Genomic DNA, 22,807 nt, shown 5'->3' on the forward strand with positions numbered 1-22,807 from the left:
GAGCGCCTTTTCTCCAGTACACAACCTGCAACATAAACACCAACGAAGCCAGAGGTCACAAGAAGTAGTACACTGAAATGTGAAAGTAATGGTAACATTAGCACATGACTGTGGCCTGAGAAGGTAAGAAGGGGTCTATATATGGAAACACACGTGGTATTAAAACTTGACAGTGGCTTGAGAAGGGAAGAAGGAGAGTGAGATATGGAAATACAAGTGACATTACCATATGACAGTGGACTGAGGAGCGAAGGAGATTGAGATAAGGAAATATAAGTGGCATTAGCACATGACAGTGGCCACAGAAAGGAAAGGGTATTCAGAAACCCATTAAACCCTGCTGACATGCATGGTGGCAGGTTTCCACACAGGAAAATATTGGTGTAACGAACTGGAACCTGCAAATTGTCAACAATAGGCAAAAAAATGCCTGATGTTCACATTATGCAGCTCAATTTTTCCCGATGTGAATATAACTGCCTAAAAAAAACTAGAAAATTTCGCATGATCTGCACGAGTTGCATTTAAATAATCTAACCTTATTGGAAAAAAATGAACTGCATAATGTGAACATCAGGCATTTTTTTTTTTTTTTTGCCTAATGTTGAAAATTTGTAAACATTGTGCAAATTGCTTGCCTAATGTTCACGTTAGGGAATTATCCACATTGAACGTAATATATATATATATATATATATATATATATATATATATATATATATATATATATATATATATATATATATATATATATATATATATATATATATATATATATATATATATGAAGCAGCGGAAGAGAAGAGTAATAAAGGGGGAAGAGATAGGGGAGTAATGGAAGGAAATCTAGAGATATACAATAGGATGGAGAAGGTACGGAAGCAGAAGGGAAAAGAATGTTGGCGAGTGGTGAAAGGGGAACGTGAGATGGATTAGCTTGGGAGAGGAACAGAGTGAGAACAGGAGAGAAAGAGAGGGGGTGGAGAAGAAAAAGGAGGAATGAGATGTGGATGTGAGAAAGGAGGAGCAGGAGGTAAAGGAGGGAAAAGGTGGAGTTAATAGGGAGGATGGGGAGGCGATGAAGAAGTGGTGAAGGAGAAAAGGAGGGTATGAATTATGGGCATGAGAAAGATGAGGAGAGACATGAATGAGGCTGTAGAAGAGGAACAGGAAGTGAAGGACGGAAGTAGTAGATAGCGGGAAGGAATGGGACGAGGAGACGATGGAAATGGAGTATGGAGGGAGGAGGGAATAGGAAGGGGAGACGATGGAAGTGGAGTAGGAGGAAGGTAAAATGAGGTGAGGGAGAAGGAATTACCTCGTCAACCGTTGCCTGTTCACCTCACCAATGTGGAGAAATAAAATAAGCTTAAGGTGTTGGGATGAGAATGACTGTTGTCAGAGGTTCCAGGCAAAGTATTGGGTTGGTTCAGCTATTGTTTGCTATCATATACCGTCACTGCTAGAACAATCATGCTGGATTAAGGTAGCACACGTTGGTTTGACTAAGTTAACTCTCGTTAAGTTACTTACTTAAACAGGAAACAAAATTCACTAAGCAGAAGAAGAAATAATAGTAACGATCTTCACATACAGACCTCACGTAATTTCCACAATGGGTCATTACACTAACCCCGCAAAACAACCTCTTGCGGACACTTTCAGTATGACCAACATCACAAGGAAACTCACCCATTGTATTACAGATCAAAGGATTACTAACCAGACCTAAGTACCTCCTCCCAACGGTCTCTTACCTTAACCCTGTTAACTCTTACCTTAACCCTCCCTGCAGCCTTACCAAACACTCTCCAAGTATTATCACTAACAGCTCACCTCGCCCATTGTATTACTGATCAAGGTATTGCTAACAAGACCTCACGTACTACTTCCCACAAGAGACAGTTCCTTCAATTCCCCCGCAGTAGCGTTCCTGCGGCCATATGAAACACTCCCCAGTATCACCAGCATCAGTAGCTCACCTCATCTATTGTATTAATGTTAAGAGAATTATTAACCAGACCTTACGTAATCCCTTTCAGTGTTCTGTTACGTTAACCACGAGCAATAACCTTCAAACTGCAGTCAGATTCTCTCCTAGAAAATACGAACACCGACAGAAGGTCACCTCACCTGCTGCATTACGCAAGTTTCGTCACCAAACACCGAGCGGATTTGACGTATATTTATCCCAGCCAATAGTATACCGACTTAAGTTGCAGAATTTCCATAACCCCCTCTAAACTGTCTGACACTGATGATACTTGGAATTTACCCCAGTTAAAGTAATGCTGCAAAAAATGTGTGTGCATATCGTAACATTAATACTTACATTGTAACAGAGCAACACTGCAAAGGACGCCGCAGTACACACGCTTAATGACTCCCAGCCTTGACACGTCCAGAGCACAACTGAGGGAGGCAGTACACTTGGCATTGCTTCATCCGAGTCTTCGAGGCTTTATACGCTTCGATCCAGTCAAGTTCTCGTCCTCCGTCTTTAGTTAATTTGATTTATTATTATTATTATTATTATTATTATTATTATTATTATTATTATTATTAATCAGAGCGTCACGAGTTGTCTTGTGGTGATTTCTGAATTATTTGTTAGTCATTTTTGCGAGGGAATATAGTAGAAGAAAACGAACATTGAAACTTTGCAAAACTTTAAAAATATCTGCTGTACACACACACACACACACACACTGCATTATAATCACTTGAAGCACTACATATTAACTTTGAATAACAGCATGCCATGCGAACAGCCCCCAGGTACTATAATTCACTCATCCCCATCCCCATCCACCATCCCGCCATCCGCACACTCGGCGGCAGGAAACTTGAGATCGCATGACGGTGAACATTTCAGTGGCGGTTGATGTGCATCAGGACAAGAAGCGCTCGTCAAATGTATCTGCTGAACACCACAAACATGGAGCAAATGAGAGAAAGAGAGAGAGAGAGAGAGAGAGAGAGAGAGAGAGAGAGAGAGAGAGAGAGAGAGAGAGAGAGAGAGAGAGAGAGAGAGTCAGGTCAGAGGTCGTCGGGTGAGGACGTGGTTTAGGAGCGCTCCGCCAAAACAGGTCGGGTCACAGACTTAGTTCCTGAGCAAGTCTCTGCTATTTCATTATACCATCACCACAACTGAGATTACAGTGCAGAGTGTACAGGTAAAAAAAGTGAGGTGAATAGCGAACAGTGCAGTGCAGTACACAGTGTGTGGAGCAGTGCTGGCAACGTGTTCACCGAGTGTCTGTTTGTGTCACTGCGCCTGTGTGTCTGCCGTCTTCACTTCACTACACCTCCACCAACAGCACTACCGAGGTTGAAGTGTAGTATACATAGCAGTGAAAGTGCAGTGTACGGTGAAAAGTGCAGTAAATAAGTGTGGTGCAGTGCTGGCAGCGCGGTGCTCGTCACGTGTTTCCCGTGTATCGCCGCGCCCCTATTCCCCCGGGACATCAGCCCACAGCTGTGCTGCATTTCAAGGATTAATACCTGCCGTGCCCTGTCCTGACCTGACTCACCTTGACCCTCACCTCACCCCCACCCTGGCAGCTGGGTGCTAATCACGTGTTTCCCGTGTATCGCCGAGCCCCTACTCCCCCGGGACATCAGCCCACAGCTGTGCTGCATTCCATGAGGGATTAGATACCTGCCGTGCCCTGTCCCAACCTGACTCTCCCTGACTCACCAATAACCTACTGACCAATCCTCACTTCCTCCCTCATGTCTTCCTCCGCGCACCAACTCATCGCACGGCGTAATCTGTCAGGTTATACCCCGCATAGGTGGTGTGCTGTTTGTGGGAAGGCAACATCGAAAGCTGCCCACGTCAGCTGTGAGGACGACAGTTGCCCTAATCTGTGCCATACCGGCTGCCTGGGCGACAACCCAGTCTACCGGTGTGCCGAGACGGGGCTGCTGAGGGAGCAAGCTAACATACGGGACCCCGTGACATTCGTTGACAGGAAGGCTGATCCATCCTCCCAGCCACTCCCTCCGCCACTCCGAGGAGATCAAGAACAGGCCGCAGAACGGAGTCACTGGGAAGACCTGGAGAAAACTGAACTAATCTCCTTGGTTGAGAAGCTCACAGAAGAAGCCTCTCGAACAAATATTATCCTCAGGTCCCTCCAGCAGGATAGGGACCTGATCATAGAATACCGGGAGGTGTTTGCGTCAGCGCTCAGACTTGCTGACAGGCTCGTCGCCTCCAAGCAGCGCGAGGCAAAGGTTGCCACGTGCACACAAGGAGCCAGTGCTCTGCCAGAGACCATAGACAGATACTGGGAGGAGGTCTGTCAGAGCTCTGAGTGCTGGAGGGATTGGTGGAATTCAGGTAGGCCGAAACAACTGCGGCACGCCCCTGAGCTCGCCATCCCGCCCACCCAGCCAGGCAATCAAACACCACCGGAGGCTACTCCCAGCAGTACATCGGTAGCCGAACCCCCACCCCCGCCCTCCTCTACACCTGTCTCCCTTCCTACAAGTTCCGGCTTAAACACCTCCACCTCGCAGACACACAGTACTGCAACCTCCACACAGAACCAAACCCACACCAATACCTTGCCAGCAGTACCACCGACTCCCCCAGCAACACCAGCACCAGCCCCAGCCCCAGCAGTCCCGGTTTCCTCCACGAGCACCGCTGGCAACACCACCACCAGGAAAAAAAAGTATAAAAAAAAGAACCGGAACAGCGAGGTCAGAGGAGCCTGTACCACCCAGGGGGCCGGCCTTTCAAGGAGACAGACCCCAGCCAAACCCACGCAGATTTGCCGGTACTTCAATCGGAAGGGCCATAGTACTGAAGACTGCCACACCAGGACTGCTGAGTTGAGGCAGGAGCGACTGCTACGGCAGGTCCTCGCGGAGGGGAGATACTTGGCCGCTGCCTCCCCATCAGTAACACCACACTTGCAGCCCTTTCCGCAGTCTCGCCCGTTTTCAGCTCAGCCTGTTAACTGGGGCCACACCCAGGGCTGGCAATGGATCCCGCCCGGCCTTCGGTACCCCCAACTGAGCCCTGTCACACCCCTTCAGGCCGGACCACAACTCCCTCCAACATGGTAAGACCTGACCGCCACCGCTACCAATTCAAGGTTATCTCCCCCAATGTACGTGGTCTCCGAACGAACATCGGAGACCTAACCCACAACTGTGTACTATGACACGGTGCAGATGCAGTTGTGGTGACGGAGACCTGGCTGAACGGAGATGTGGAGCCATCGTTCGGCAAAATAGGTGGCTACACTCACTGGGCCAGGAGAGACCGACAGGATAGAGCTGGAGGCGGAGTGGCTGTCTGCTTCAGGGAGGGAGTGCAGGCACAACAACTCGACGTGGACACGCCGCCTCAGCTGGAGGTGATGTTCTTCCGGGTTGTGCTGGCCAACCACTCTGCCCTCCTGCTGTGCGCCATGTAGCGCCCCCCCCGGCAGGGGCCTGACTCGCTCCTGTACCTCAAGGAGGCCCTAGATGTCCTCCTTGTGACTCACCGCTGCCAACACTTTTTGCTTGTGGGCGACCTCAACCACCACCTGGAGCACGACGCCTACGAAAACCTCCTGACGGTGCAGGGCCTGAAGGACCATGTGACCTTCCCCACTCATGAGCGGGGCGGGACCCTGGACCCCGTCATATCCGACCTGGAGGAAGACACACTCAGCTGCCACCAGCTGGGTCTCGTGGGCAGCTCTGACCACCATGCTGTCCTGACCCAGGTGGACATGGGTGTGGCTCGTGACGAGGCCACCACTCGCACAGTCTGGCTATGGGATAGGGCAGACTGGGGCTCCCTTCGCCGAGACCTGCGCAGGACTGACTGGCCTTCCATCCTGCAGGGTGGAGCGGAGGTACAGGCGCGAGCCTTCACTTCCCGCCTCTTGGCGCTCCAGGAGCAACACGTGCCTCACCGTGAGTTCGTCGCCAGACCAACGAACCAGCCTTGGTTTGGTTACCGCTGCCGCGTTGCCGCCGAGGCGAAGTATTCTGCGTGGCTCCGCTACAAGCAGAGTCCTACTCGGTGCAACAAAGACCTACATCGTGCAGCCTGCAAGAGGATGGTGACGACCTGCCGGTGGGCCGTACGGAGGTGGGAGGAGGACCTGCGGCGCCAGCTAGGAGGCCCTGGAGTGGGAAACAAGACTTGGTGGTCCCTTGTTAAGGGCAGACAGGGCCTCGACCGTCAAGACACTGTCCTTCCTCTCACAAGGCCCGACGGAACGGTGGCCACCAGCAGCAAGGACAAAGCCCAGCTGCTGGCCACCCTTTTCGCCGGGAAGATGGAGGTGGACGACCCTGAAAGGTCACCGCCTCTTCTGGAGCAGCAGTGCAGAGAGACTGTAACCAAGGTGGAGGTGATGCAGGGGCTTGTCGAGCGTCTGCTGCAGGGGCTCGATGTACAAAAAGCTACCGGTCCCGACAACATCAGCCCGCACGTTTTGAAACAATGTGCCTGCGAGCTGGCTGTACCCCTCACCACAGTCTTCTCTGCCTGCTTATGGGAAAATACCTGGCCCTTAGTGTGGAAAGAGGCCCGGGTAGTTCCTGTACACAAGAGGAGCTCCATGTCTGACTCAAAAAATTATCGACCCATCTCCCTGCTCTCTGTGGTGGGGAAAGTGTTCGAGAGGGTGGTGGCAGATGTGGTGTGTCGCCACCTCCAGGATAATTACCTCCTCTCGGACCAACAGTTTGGGTTCAGACCTGGGCGGTCCACCTCCGATCTCCTCATGCTCCTCACCGAGGGCTGGCAGGACGCCCTTGACGGCGGCCTCGACTCTGTTATGTTGGCCCTGGATATAGCGGGCGCCTTCGACAGGATCTGGCATGGGGGCCTTCTGGAAAAGCTGAGGGCAAAGGGGATCCAGGGTGACCTCCTCCAGCTCCTTGGCGACTACCTCCAAGGAAGGACCCTCCAGGTCGTTGTCAATGGGCAAGCGTCCGAGTCCTTCCCGGTGAGAGCGTCAGTGCCACAGGGCTCAGTGCTGGGGCCAGTCCTGTGGAACATCTACGTGGACGATCTTCTCTGACAGCTGCCGGCGGTCTCAGCTTATGCTGACGATTGCACTCTCTCCTGTACCTACCCTCGACACGAAAGTGTGCGTGCTGCTGAAGAGATCAATCAGCAGCTTGGGGTGATACAGGAGTGGGGGGCACGCTGGCAGGTGACCTTTGCTCCGGAGAAGACACAGGCAATGGTAGTTTCTCGATCCCCCGCTGCCAAGCCAGCAGTGGAGGGAGGGCTAAGCTTTGGTGGCCTTCCTCTCGAACTCCAGGAGTCCGTCAAGATTCTTGGGATGGAGGTGGATCGAGGGCTGCGGTTTGACCGCCACGTCAAACACATTGCCCTTAAGGCCTCACACCGAGTCTCCTCCTTGAGGAGGGTGGCCAACTTGCTCGACAGGAGAGGGAGGCTCTTGCTCTACAAGGCCCAGATACGGCCTTACTTAGAGTATGCCGCCCTCTCCTGGATGTCCTGTGCTGCCACACACATAAGCAAGCTCGACGGCATCCAGCGACGGGCGCTGCGACTGGTGGAAGCAGCAGGTGCTCCAGCCCATCCTGAGGTTCCCGTCGACACGCTAGAACACCGCAGGGACGTGGCAGCCCTTGTGGTGTTCCACAAGGCACAGGTGCAGGGTGTGCCACATCTGGCGGGACTACTGCTGCCCACCAGAGTCACCTCGCGGGCCACAAGAACGGTGTTATCCAGTGGTGACTCAGTGGAAGTGCCGCGTTCCCGCTCCGGCCAACACCAGCGCACCTTTTGGGGGCGAGTCTCCAGACTGTGGAACGTCTTCGCGTCCTCCGTCCCACATATCAGGGGGATGGATACCCAGGACGTGAAGTTAGCAGCACACCACTGGAGGGGCTCGTTCCCAACCCCCCTGCTAACAATAAGCCCATAAAGAATGTATATATATATGTATATAATTTATATTTATAATTGTGTTGTGCCCCACCCCTAAAATAGGTTGCACACGGCAGTGCGCCTTCGGGTTACAATGTACTCATGTTTAAAAAAAAAAAAAAAGAGAGAGAGAGAGTATGTGTGTGTGTGTATGGAGTACTTGCTCAAAGTGTGGCTAACTATAGGCTTGTTAGATGGGGGCAGCCATTTATGAATCATGATTTCTGCAACGCTTGTCACCATGCGGGCACTGGTTGGCGCGTGTGGCGGTGCTTGGTTAATGGACCACCACACCTCCTGTTTCTTCATTTTGTGTATTCAAATTATTCATCTAATCTCTCTCTCTCTCTCTCTCTCTCTCTCTCTCTCTCTCTCTCTCTCTCTCTCTCTCTCTCTCTCTCTCTCCAACGTCTACTTAAAGTTTTTTATTTCTAAACAATCGTAATTTGAATCCTGGTCGTCCTAGACATTGGTTAAGTCAGGTCAGCTTAATGTATCTATCTATCTATCTATCTATCTATCTATCTATCTATCTATCTATCTATCTCTGTCTGTCTATCCAGGAGAGGAAAGAAAAGCCAATATTATTCATAACAAAGAGGAAAGTTAACATATAGATTATTCAGGAAAGAATGTTTGAGAGAGAGAGAGAGAGAGAGAGAGAGAGAGAGAGAGAGAGAGAGAGAGAGAGAGAGAGAGAGAGAGAGAGAGAGAGAGAGAGAGAGAGAGAGAGAATAACTTAAGTAACTCGAACGAAAAAAAAAATACACGACAGGATGAAACAGCAAATAACCACACACACAAAAAAAAAAAAAAACATAAGAAGGGAAATACCAACAAAAAAGATGGAAGCAGGAAGCGTCAATGAAAGCAAAGGCGAAGAATCTGACGAAGTTCATAAAAACGAAGAGAAACGGTCAGATAATGAACATGAAAACCGTAAAAGGAAGATGGCAATTCAAGAGATAAAGAAAGGGGAGAGGTTTTTCAGCAGCGCTGTCACGCTTCACGCACAGGCCCCAAAGACTCTGCTGAACACCAAGGAAGCGATTTACAGTGGCAAGGTGACGGTGGAGCACGCGCTCAGACTCCCACAAACTCTCACCCACCAGAATGACCGCTTGGAAGGGAGCGTGCCTGGGGTAGAGGGCCAAGACGGTAACTCAAGCAGCGAAGAAAACGAGGATGACGAGTATTACATCCCTGGCGACAAATCACTCGCCAGCCTTGAGTTCCCGACAACGAGAGAATGCACTGCCACCTCTCAGACGTGGAGGATGATGAGTGTGAAACGGATGGCGCTTCCTGGGATGAGAAGGACGACAGTGACGCTGAGAGTGAGGCCCGCTTGAGTCCCACTGAGTATCCCTCAGATGGCGAGGAGTACAGTCAGAGTGAAGACGGTGAGTGCGGTGGTGCCAGTGATGAGAATATAGCAAAGAAAAGCCAGACATCACCAGAGAAGGAGGTGGACTTCAGGCTGCTTAACAGACTGGCCGGCAAATTCAGTGATGGTAGCGAAGAGGAGGGGGACGAGAAGGCGGCGTGGAGGCGATGTCAGGATGTGAGCCGCACTCTGTAGATGCAGAAATGGTCTCTGTCTGCCCACTCAAAGAAAGAATTTACAGTCAAGAATTCCACTGCTGATGAGCTCCTTTGTTCCCCAAAGTCAATCTTTCAATACATTCCATTCAAGAGAAGGAAGAAATTCTTGAACAGTTTATGGAAAAGAATGTCAGCAGAAATATTCGCCGCTACTTCATGAAAACAGCTTGCCGAAGGAATTTCGCGATATTCAAGGTGTGCCGGCGTGCCCAGGCCATCAAGCGGTTCCCAGGCCTACGTCTTGGAACACAGGACACTGCAGCGTGGCAGTCTTTCACGCGGCAGAAGACCTCCCTTAACGACTTCCTCATGGCAGAGAAAGAGACCCTTCTTTACAGTTTGTTGCGGAAGCACAAAGTGTCGTGTGAAGAAATTTTTCAAGCTCAGGCGACGTAAGAAACGGCGACTCTTAGTCAAGATTGTCAGGTTCTTGGACCAGCTCCCCATCCGCCGCCTCCAATACCTGAATGAACACATCCTCGCAAAGGCACAGCGGAAAAATAAAGGGGAGCGGCAAAGTCACTCAGACATGACTCCCGTGTTGCAGTTTTTACAGACTGTGGCTACAATGCAAAGACAGGAGTCGCCCTTTCCCTGCCACGGCCCTGTTTGTGCAAAAACATGTTGAGAAAATACTCGTCTGTCGCGAAATGAAACTTATCAAAGCTTGACGCGCAAGTTACTCCAGCAGAAGCACAAACACCTGAAGAGACGCTTATCGGAGCACGAGCTTAACAGTCTGTTCCCCTTGTGCCCCAAAGATGACACAGGTCTGATGCACCTCCCTAAACACCAGAGGCTGCACGACCACTACCGCTACCACCACCACCACAACCATCACCAGCCCCAACAACCACTGAGACAAGCAAGCAATCAAACCGACACTCCACATCTCCTCCCAGATGAAGACTTATGAATAATAGGGAGCCACTGGAAGACACGGAGCTCTGAGAACGATCGCCACTCACATAAATCAACAGCAAGTGACAGTGATACAAACCATAATGACAAAGGAAGTGAGAGAGATGGACAAAAGATTAATTACACGCTGACATTCTCTCTCTCTCTCTCTCTCTCTCTCTCTCTCTCTCTCTCTCTCTCTCTCTCTCTCTCTCTCTCTCTCTCTCTCTCTCTCTCTCTCTCTCTCTCTCTCTCTCTCTCTCTCTCTCTCTCTCTCTCTCTCTCTCTCTCTCTCTCTCTCTCTCTCTCTCTCTCTCTCTCTCTCTCTCTCTCTCTCTCTCTCTCTCTCTCTCTCTCTCTCTCTCTCTCTCTCTCTCTCTCTCTCTCTCTCTCTCTCTCTCTCTCTCTCTCTCTCTCTCTCTCTCTCTCTCTCTCTGACTCTTCCTCTCTCTCTCTGTCTCTCTCTATTCACTCCATTTCACTTTAATTTGCTCAGTGAGATAACATAAGTCACTTCAAGTTATATATATATTTTGTTTTCTTCTGCCTCTAATCATCGTGTTTTTGAAGCTCAAATCCGATGAATTTTGTGGCTTAGTGAATCATTGTTTTCGTCCTTGTTCTCTGTCAAGAATGTTGTTTTTTTTTTCTCTAATTGTTTCTTGTGTTCTTGTTATGTGCAGTGTAGCTTAGTGTGCACCGGAGAAGAAGTCATTGTTTTTACTAAATACTAATGTTCTTGTTATCTATGATGTTGTTTGGTATGGACTAAAGTAAATAACAAAAATAAATAAATATAAGAAAAAAAAATGAGTAGATAATAGATGTTCTTAGATATCTTTATTTTTTTTCAGTTATTATTTATGTTCCTGTTATCTCTCGATGGCGGTGTGCACTGAAGTAGACGATAACCAATGAACAGGAGAGGAAAATGTCCTTCGATTCAGTTTATCCTTTAGTGGCATCACAGAAGATAATGATAGTGTTTCTTAATTATCTTCCCTATTATCATCGGTCCATCTTGCGGTGGACTGAAGTAGATAGGAAACCAAAGAAGGGAGGTAGAGAACTTTCTTAGATGCCTTCGTCCTCTACTGAAATAATAGAAGATAATAATAGTGATTCCTGATTTTTATTTTTTTTTTCCTCGCAGTTTTTGTTGTCCTTGGCCAGTGTACCTCTTACGTAACAAAAGATCTTCCTTACCATCATCTATCCAGACTGAAACACAAAGGTAGCCTGAGGAGAGCGGAAAATGTTCTTATATTTCTTTGACTCCTAGTGGAGTTGTATGGGAGGATGATAGTGACTCATTGATCTTCCTCATGATCATCACAATCATCACCATCATAGGGAAAAATAGCAGTGATTCTTGCCTATATTCCTCACGAACACTACCACCACCACTACCACCACCACCACCGTCACAGAGGGAGATTAATAATAATTCTCACCTCTCTTCCTCACCACAACCACCACCACCATCACTGTGGAAAAATACAGTGATAATTCTTGCTTATGTTCCTCATCATCATCATCATCATCAACACGATCACTCCATCACTACCTCATCTATTCTTTTACTTGCATATCCTGCAAATTACATGAATATTTCACAGTTCCTTTCACAACCTGCAAACATCAATCAGTCTACTATTCCTCTGCCATCACAATCATAAACATCTCCATCATTCCATCACTACCTCGATAATATTTTTTTTTACCTACACACCAACTAAATCATGTCATCATTACACTATTACTCACAACCTTCACCATTCCATCATTCCTCATACACGTAACACTTTTAAGAGATTTCCATTCAGTTCATTTTCTTTCTCTGACTTCACGATCCCCACCAACCCAACCATTACTTTCCTCTGCTCAGCCAACTTGTGTTATTCCTGCTATTCGTGATTAAATTCTCTCTCTCCCTACGTCGCGTCTGTATTAGTCCCAATTTCTTCCTTCCCGATATATTTTGCAAGGCAGCACACGTGGCAGCTTGGTCCATGATGGGGAGAGAGAGAGAGAGAGAGAGAGAGAGAGAGAGAGAAGGAGGGAGGGTAAGACACACACACACACACACACACACACACACACACACACACACGTACGACCAAACAATAAAGCTGAGACAGAGAGACAGAGACATACGGTATATACATACATATATATATACATACACACATACATACATACAGACAGACAGACAGACAGACAGGTCACTGATAAAATAGTGATAAATACCCCAGAATGGTGCGTGCGACAAGCTGGAATCAAGTTTTTTTTTCTTTTCTTCTCGGCGTCCTCGTTTAAAATTAACTTGTTCTGAGTGGTGACATGGAAGAGGTAAGAGAAGAAGGACCCACTGTGCTTATTTCCACCACCAAACAACTCGGTGCTTAATGACGATGACGATCGGTGCTAATGGTGGCTCCTCACGCGCCCAGCCACCACCACCGACACTTTGATCTGTCGCCAATCAGGGATTTACTCGTGCCACCTCTCGCGATGGTAGTAATAGTAGTGGTGGTAATAATAATAATAATAATAAAAATAATAATAATAATAATAATAATAATAATAATAATGATAATAATAATAATAATAATAATAATAATAATAATAATAATAATAATAATAATAATAATAATAATAATAATAATAATAATAATAATAACGTATTTTTTTATCATATTGACAATGATGACAATGATTACTAATAACAATGATAACAAAGTTACTAATACTTTTACTACTACTAATACTGATGCTACTACTACTACTACTACTACTACTACTACTACTACTACTACTACTACTACTACGACTACTACTACTACTACTACTACTATTTATAATAATAACAATAGTGTAAACCTTTCATGATAACGACAACGATGACGATGATCCATAATAATAATAATAATAATGATAATGACAGTAAGCGGTGATCAGGTGACCTGAGGTGACCTCCTCATACTGGTGGTGAACCTCAACGTGACAGATGACCTCACTAAGGTTACAGGTCAGAGAGATTACCTGTATTTACATTTATGATAACTAGTATTTAATAAGCTGTCTTATTTTACTGGTAAGGATTTTATTTATTTATTTATTTATTTATTTTATTTATTTTTTTTTTTTGGCAAGAGTTTTCATAATTTTCCTTTTTTTTCGTTTTTTTTTTTTTTTGAGTGTTTTGTTCCTATGATTTGACACGTGTCTGTTCCTCAGGTATATCAATGAATTATTCCACACTTAAGCAATTTTATGTGTGGTGTCGCTGCTCGATGGCTGCCCCGGCGCTGGAGCTCCCGACTTTTTACCTCTTTTTTTTTCAACATTTTTGGCAAGTCTGCACTCTTGGGGCTGTTCTGCGGTAACCATGAATGCCTCTAGAGCAACTCTGAAACCGTGAAACCGGAAAATACACGTGCTGTGTGGTGTAATTCTGTGTGTTATGATGGTGACTGCAGCCTCACTGTCCTACTGTTCTGCGGTAACCATGAATGCCTCTAGAGCAACTCTGAAACCGTGAAACCGGAAAATACACGTGCTGTGTGGTGTAATTCTGTGTGTTATGATGGTGACTGCAGCCTCACTGTCCTACTGCATGTAAACATGCAGTAGGACAGTGCTTCCCTGCTCGATTTGCGACCCTCCCTGGACTCACCTCTACCTGCTGAGTTCATTAATGACGTAAGAAGACTACAAGAACTACAGGCAAGTCACAATGAGAAGAAATACTCTGAAAATGCAACGACAAGAAAGCACCGCAAGGGGAGAAGAGGGCGGCGCAGCGGTGTATGAGTGAGAATGAGGAGACGTGGCATGAGAACCCCACTGCCAGCCATCACCTTTGGTAATATACGCTCAATTAGAAATAAAATGGATGAGTTGTGCACCAACTGTAAGTTTATCCGAGAATATAGAGACAGTGCAGTAATCGCCCTCACGGAAACCTGGTTACAAGATCGGGATGCGGACAGCACAGTGACTATTGATGGGTTTGTGTTGGTGCGGTCTGACAGGAGAGGTGTTGATAAGAACCGAGGGGGTGGCGTTGCTGCTTATGTAAATGACAGATGGTGTTCACAAATTAAAGTTAAGGAAAGCTATTGTGACAACAACATCGAGTATTTAGCGTTTACCTGTCGACCCTTTTACCTACCACGTGAACTTAGCAAGATAAATGTAGTATTTGTGTATATACCCCCGGATGCGGATGAATCTATAGCAGCTGATACACTAGAAAACTGTGTTACAAACTGTGAAAACGAAAACTCGAACAGCGCAATAATTGTTTTAGGTGATTTTAATCATTGCGATTTTCAAGGAAAAGTCCCTACATACTACCAAACAGTGCATTGTTTCACAAGAGGCAACGTTACACTAGATAAGATGTATTGTAACATTAAGGATGGATACAAAGTTTTTAAACGACCTAACATTGGAAATGGAAACCATAACATGCTATATTGTGTTCCTACATATAAACAGCTACTGAAAAGAGTTAAACCGAAAGAAAAAATAGAAATTAGAAAATGGGATGATAATAACAGGCAACAACTACAAGCTTGTTTTGAGTGTACAGACTGGTCTGCCCTGATAGAAAACGGAATTGACATCAACACCAACTTAGATATTTTCGATGGTTATTTCCACTTCTGCTTTGATATGATCGTACCTACCAAGAAAATAAAGATATACCCAAACAATAAACCATGAATTAATACAGAGCTAAAATCTATGCTAAATGAAAAACACAGACTCGAGCGTAATAGAAGTGATGCTGAAAGAAGAATATTGCAAAGAAACATAGATAAGAAAACATCTGATTCTAAAAGAATATACAAAAAAAAAGTTGAAGGCTTGTTTAAGACAAATAGAGTAAAAGACGCTTGGAAGGGACTTAAAACCCTGTGTGGGCACAAGAAGAAACAGAGTGTGCCTCAACCAGAAAATATCAACACATATGTAAACGAAATGAACGCGTTCTTTGCGAGATTTGAAAGCCATGATTTCAGTGATGCGTGTAATGAGGTAATGACAGAAATTCAATCTCATAATGATGAAAGAATAATAATTAGGCAAGAAGACGTGCAGAAGTCCCTGCAGAATATACGGGCAGGTAAAGCTACAGGGCCAGATGGAATGCCTGCTATGGTACTTAAACATTGTGCAAAACAACTGACACCCGTACTGACAACATTATTTCAGGATTCAGTAGATCAGGGAGTGGTACCTTATAAATGTAAGGAATCTGAAGTAAAACCTATTGCAAAAATTAACTGTCCAAAAGATCCAAAAGATTTTAGACCTGTAGTATTAACATCTAATATGAAATGTTTAGAAAGTGTATTGAAAAATTACATCTGTGAAAAAAAAAAAAACTAATAATATAAAAGACCCTATGCAGTTTGCTTATTGTAATAATAAGAGTGTACAGGATGCGACACTTACATTATTGAATGATGTTAACAAACATTTAGATAAGCCCAAATCACAAATTAGAGCACTGTTTATTGATTTTAGTTCAGCATTTAATTTTTTTTTTTTTTTTTTTTATGTAGGAAGGATACTGGCCAAGGGCAACAAAAATCTAATAAAAAAAAATGCCCACTGAAATGCCAGTCCCTAAAAGGGTCAAAGCAGTGGTCAAAAATTGGTGGATAAGTGTCTTGAAACCTCCCTCTTGAAGGAATTCAAGTCATAGGAAGGTGGAAATACAGAAGCAGGCAAGGAGTTCCAGAGTTTACCAGAGAAAGGGATGAATGATTGAGAATACTGGTTAACTCTTGCGTTAGAGAGGTGGACAGAATAGGAGTGAGAGAAAGAAGAAAGTCTTGTGCAGCGAGGCCGCGGAAGGAGGGGAGGCATGCAGTTAGCAAGATCAGAAGAGCAGTTAGCATGAAAATAGCGGTAGAAGACAGCTAGAGATGCAACATCGCGGCTGTGAGAGAGAGGCTGAAGACAGTCAGTTAGAGGAGAGGAGTTGATGAGACGAAAAGCTTTTGATTCCACCCTGTCTAGAACAGCAGTATGAGTGGAACCCCCCCAGACATGTGAAGCATACTCCATACATGGACGGATAAGACCCTTGTACAGAGTTAACAGCTGGGGGGGTGAGAAAAACTGGCGGAGACGTCTCAGAACACCTAACTTCATAGAAGCTGTTTTAGCTAGAGATGAGATGTGAAGTTTCCAGTTCAGATTATAAGTAAAGGACAGACCGAGGATGTTCAGTGTAGAAGAGGGGGACAGTTGAGTGTCATTGAAGAAGAGGGGATAGTTGTCTGGAAGATTGTGTCGAGTTGATAGATGGAGGAATTGAGTTTTTGAGGCATTGAACAATACCAAGTTTGCTCTGCCCCAATCAGAAATTTTAGAAAGATCAGAAGTCAGGCGTTCTGTGGCTTCCCTGCGTGATATGTTTACTTCCTGAAGGGTTGGACGTCTATGAAAAGACGTGGAAAAGTGCAGGGTGGTATCATCAGCATAGGAGTGGATAGGACAAGAAGTTTGGTTTAGAAGATCATTAATGAATAATAAGAAGAGAGTGGGTGACAGGACAGAACCCTGAGGAACACCACTGTTAATAGATTTAGGAGAAGAACAGTGACCGTCTACCACAGCAGCAATAGAACGGTCAGAAAGGAAACTTGAGATGAAGTTACAGAGAGAAGGATAGAAACCGTAGGAGGGTAGTTTGGAAATCAAAGCTTTGTGCCAGACTCTATCAAAGGCTTTTGATATGTCCAAGGCAACAGCAAAAGTTTCACCAAAGTCTCTAAAAGAGGATGACCAAGACTCAGTAAGGAAAGCCAGAAGATCACCAGTAGAGCGGCCTTGACGGAACCCATACTGGCGATCAGATAGAAGGTTGTGAAGTGATAGATGTTTAAGAATCTTCCTGTTGAGGATAGATTCAAGAACTTTAGATAAGCAGGAAATTAAAGCAATAGGACGGTAGTTTGAGGGATTAGAGCGGTCACCCTTTTTAGGAACAGGTTGAATGTAGGCAAACTTCCAGCAAGAAGGAAAGGTAGATGTTGACAGACAGAGCTGAAAGAGTTTGACTAGGCAAGGTGCAAGCACGGAGGCACAGTTTCGGAGAACAATAGGAGAAACCCCATCAGGTCCATAAGCCTTCTGAGGGTTTAGGCCAGCGAGGGCATGGAAAACATCATTACGAAGAATTTTAATACGAGGCATGAAGTAGTCAGAGGGTGGAGGAGAGGGAGGAACAAGCCCAGAATCGTCCAAGGTAGAGTTTTTAGCAAAGGTTTGAGCAAAGAGTTCAGCTTTAGAAATAGATGTGATAGCAGTGGTGCCATCTGGTTGAAGTAGAGGAGGGAAAGAAGAAGAAGCAAAGTTATTGGAGATATTTTTGGCTAGATGCCAGAAATCACGAGGGGAGTTAGATCTTGAAAGGTTTTGACATTTTCTGTTAATGAAGGAGTTTTTGGCTAGTTGGAGAACAGACTTGGCATGGTTCCGGACAGAAATATAAAGTGCATGAGATTCTGGTGAAGGAAGGCTTAAGTACCTTTTGTGGGCCACCTCTCTATCATGTATAGCACGAGAACAAGCTGTGTTAAACCAAGGTTTAGAAGGTTTAGGACGAGAAAAAGAGTGAAGAATGTACGCCTCCATGCCAGACACTATCACCTCTGTTATGCGCTCAGCACACAAAGACGGGTCTCTGACACGGAAGCAGTAGTCATTCCAAGGAAAATCAGCAAAATACCGCCTCAGGTCCCCCCAACTAGCAGAGGCAAAACGCCAGAGGCACCTTCGCTTAGGGGGATCCTGAGGAGGGATTGGAGTGATAGGACAAGATAAAGATATGAGATTGTGATCGGAGGAGCCCAACGGAGAAGAAAGGGTGACAGCATAAGCAGAAGGATTAGAGGTCAGGAAAAGGTCAAGAATGTTGGGCGTATCTCCAAGACGGTCAGGAATACGAGTAGGGTGTTGCACCAATTGCTCTAGGTCATGGAGGATAGCAAAGTTGTAGGCTAGTTCACCAGGATGGTCAGTGAAGGGAGAGGAAAGCCAAAGCTGGTGGTGAACATTGAAGTCTTCAAGAATGGAGATCTCTGCAAAAGGGAAGAGGGTCAGAATGTGCTCCACTTTGGAAGTTAAGTAGTCAAAGAATTTCTTATAGTCAGAGGAGTTAGGAGAGAGGTATACAGCACAGATAAATTTAGTATGAGAATGACTCTGTAGTCGTAGCCAGATGGTGGAAAACTCGGAAGATTCAAGAGCGTGGGCACGAGAGCAGGTTAAGTCATTGCGCACATAAACGCAGCATCCAGCTTTGGATCGAAAATGAGGATAGAGAAAGTAGGAAGGAACAGAAAAGGGGCTACTGTCAGTTGTCTCAGACACCTGAGTTTCAGTGAGGAAAAGAAAATGAGGTTTAGAAGAGGAGAGGTGGTGTTCTACAGATTGAAAATTAGATCTTAGACCGCGAATGTTGCAGAAGTTAATGAAGAAAAAGTTGAGGGGGGTGTCAAGACACTTAGGGTCGTCGACGGAAAGGCAGTCCGACCTGGGGACATTTATGGTCCGAGGCTGGTGTAGGAGTCGCCATGATTTTAAAATTTTTTGAGTGAAGGGTGTGTGTGTTATTAGGTGCTTGTAGTTTTGTGTGGAGGAAGAGAGTTGTCTTTAGAGGGCAGGCTGTGACTACCCCCTTGTGTTGTGAGACACAAAGGGAAACGTTCAGTGAGGTCACAGCTGGGTTTAATGATAAGTTCACAGCACCCCCTGAACAGTGCTTTAGACCTCACTGGGAGTAATTATCGTTTCGGCAGGTGTCTACTGCCTCCTCCTAATACAATGAAACCTCATATTCTGCTCAATAAAATGCTAGAAATGGGTGTAAATAGAAATATCTTAAAATGGATTTTTAGCTTTTTATCCCAGAGAACCCAGTATACCAATATAAACAATGTTAAGTCTGATGTGATATTAACTAACACAGGAGCCCCACAAGGTTGTGTGTTGTCCCCTGTTCTTTTTACCTTGTAAGAAGTGGAATTGATGACTGTACTATTGTGAAATATGCTGATGATACAGTTATCTTAGGAAAAATTGTAAATGATAATTATGAAGGCTATTTAACTCAGGTTAAAAAAAAAAATTGTTGATTGGAGTAAACAAAATTTTTTGGAGCTCAATGTAAAGAAAACTAAGCAGATGATATTTGATTTCAGAACTAAAAATAAACATGTACCAGACCTATTAACAATTAGAGAAGAAAACGTAGAAAGAGTAAACCAGTATAAGTATCTGGGCTTTATGATCGATGACCAGTTGAAGGGCAGTGTCAATACAGATATGGTGTCAAGGAAATGTAACCAAAGACTACACTTTGTACGTATTTTGCGCAACTTACATGTAGATAAAGTGATCATTAGTCTATTCTACAAATCATTGTTGGAACAAGTCCTAAACTTTTCGGTCACTGCCTGTTATGGAAAGCTTACCTCTAAAGATAAAAAATAAGCTGGGAAGGATTGTTAAGAAGGCAGGAAAATTAGGTGCACAGACCATATCATTAGATAAGCTCTATCAGACAGGTACAATGAAACAAGTGGACAGGATAATGAGAGATATCACTCATCCGCTACATAACTGTTACACATATCTAAAATCTGGTAGAAGGTTGGCTCTGCCCATGCAGCGTACTGACAGATATAGGAAGTCATTTGTCCCTAAAAGCATTCTCCTTTTCAATCATCTATCATCACTATAATTTTTAGATTTAAGTATTCATGGTTACTGTATGTGATGGTTCATGATGAGGGCAGAAATAGCCCGATATTGCATGTATACGATAGCCCATGTAATGACTCCTTTCTTAATGTTTTATTGTTTTATTGTTTTACTGATTTTATTTACTTTTTAATGTTATGTATAAGCAACTACTAGGGAGCTCTTAAGCCAAAATTAATTTCATTTGTATTACATTTTGTATTACAACTTGACGAATAAATTATCTTATCTTATCTTATCTTATATGCATGACATGTTGATTAATCCCAACACCTCTACCGGTAAGAGGGAGGTAACTCAGCTACAGTACACCCGTTGATGACTTTATACTTGTGGTTTACCTTTATCAATTACTAATCCTACAAGTAAGAAGTGAGGGAATGACCTGCTTCTTCTCTCCCACATATTTCTCTTTTATTCTCTCCCATCACATTCTTCTTATATTCTCTACACTCTTTCCACCTCTCCCTCCATCCATATTTTTCCTACTATTTCTTTATTTCATCTTTTAATCTCTATTCCTCATCTTTCCATACTTTCTCCCCTCATTTCCTCTATCTTCATTTTTCCTTCGGCCACTATTTTATTTTATTTTTTTTTTTCACCTCTTCCTGAAAATTCTTCTTCCCTTCCCTTTTCCCTCTTTTCTGTTCTCTTCCTGCCTTCATTTCTTCCCGTCTTCATTTATACTTCATCGCCCATCTCTTCCTCTTTATTCCTCATCTTTCCTCTCTTTTATTACTCCTCTTCCTCCTCCTCCTCCTCCTCTTCTTCACTAGGTAGCAGAAAGCAATTATCTTCTTCATCAAGTCTTCTTCCTCACCTCACTTTTCTTCACTTTCCGTCAAAACAATCCTTTTTACTTCTTATAATTCTCTCTCTCTCTCTCTCTCTCTCTCTCTCTCTCTCTCTCTCTCTCTCTCTCTCTCTCTCTCTCTCTCTCTCTCTCTCTCTCTCTCTCTCTCTCTCTCTCCCTCTCTCTCTCTCTCTCTCTAGCGAAGCAGTTGATGGTCGTTTTGTGAAAGCTAAAGAAGTAGTTGATGGCAGTGAGATCATTAACTACATGATTAGCAGTAGTTAATTAACCCTTCAGACAACCTTCTCGTACCTTGAGAAGTTAATTAAAGTACTACAAAAATATTATATTCAAGTAATTAATTCTTCCCACGTAAAATGTCATTGAAGGATACCAGCTTTACTAAGTGTTACTGAGGAAAACCCTTTATACCTCACGGCATGTTACGGTGACAGTGTTAATTAAGAGTCTATGTAATGAAGTATTGGTTATCCCTCTCCTGTATCCTTAAGGCAACAAGAGTGACGAAAAAGGTTTAAACGGAGACTTATTGCGCGCTCCCGCTCTCTTCCCCACTCCGTGACGCAATGCTTCCTCTGTTCTCGTTTTCTCTCGGGGAACGTGATCAGATATGTCTTTTAAAATTACTCATTTACTGTATAGTATCAGTTAATTCATCCCCAGACTGCTTCTTGGAGTCAGAATTATGGAGGAAAGTTGAGGAATATTGACGTAGGAGTTCATAAAAGCGAGCAAACAGAGCTCTTGCAAAGAACCAAAGCGATAAAAGAAAAACGAGTGTGTAAGAAAACGGTCAGATATTCGCGCAGACTCAAATAAAATAAATGAAAGCTGCATGCTTCCTAGAAGGCAAGAGGAGATGAATCGTGAGTGCATGAAGATACCGTTCCCTTCCCTTTCTTTGCCTCCCTTTGTACTTTGAGCCTCAGCAGAGCACACAAGGGACGATTGGTGACAGTTTACAGATCATTAGTGGCTCAAGACTGCCCTGGCCGAAAGGGAAAGCACACATTAGAGAAAAATACTGAAAAAAATAAAAAGATGCCTTGTAATATTGAGCGCTGTAAATGGAAATGGAAATAGCTATATTCCCAAAGGTCTCGAAGGTACTTTCAAGTAAGCTTAAAGTGCCTGTTGTGAATACATCAGCGAAACATAATAGGTATAAACGTGTTTGAGATGGAAAAGGAGTTTGGTTCGTGCTATGAGTGAATGAAGTGATGTTAAAGCTAAGAAAAAGAAAGCCGAAAAGTATGCAGGTGTTTTGAAATGTGTTAAGAGAAGAGTACCTGTAGAAACAGGTGTTTCTCAGGCTTAAAAAAATAGTTTGTTGGTATTAAGAGGAATCCAAAGGAAGGTAATGCAAAGATTTAATGTTCGTAGTGTTAAACAATAAAATAATTGTACGTAGATGTTTCCAGCAGCTGTAAAAAATAAATAAATAAATAAATAAATAAATAAATAAATAAAAGTATGTAGAAATACGAGTATGTAGCAAAATGTGTGGATGAGGAAAAAAAAAAAAAGAAATGGACACGCTATTCTGTATGCACACACACACACACACACACACACACACACACACACACACACACACACACACACACACATACACACACACACACACACACACACACACACACACACACACACACACACACACACACACACACACGTCATAAAAATGCATGAAACCAATAATGTTAATAAAAAAAAGAAAAAAAAGTGAGAAATATGAAAAAAAAGAAAGAAAATATTACAGTACTACG

Source organism: Scylla paramamosain, chromosome 48, assembly GCF_035594125.1.
Source record: "Scylla paramamosain isolate STU-SP2022 chromosome 48, ASM3559412v1, whole genome shotgun sequence".
Lineage (NCBI taxonomy): Eukaryota > Metazoa > Arthropoda > Malacostraca > Decapoda > Portunidae > Scylla > Scylla paramamosain.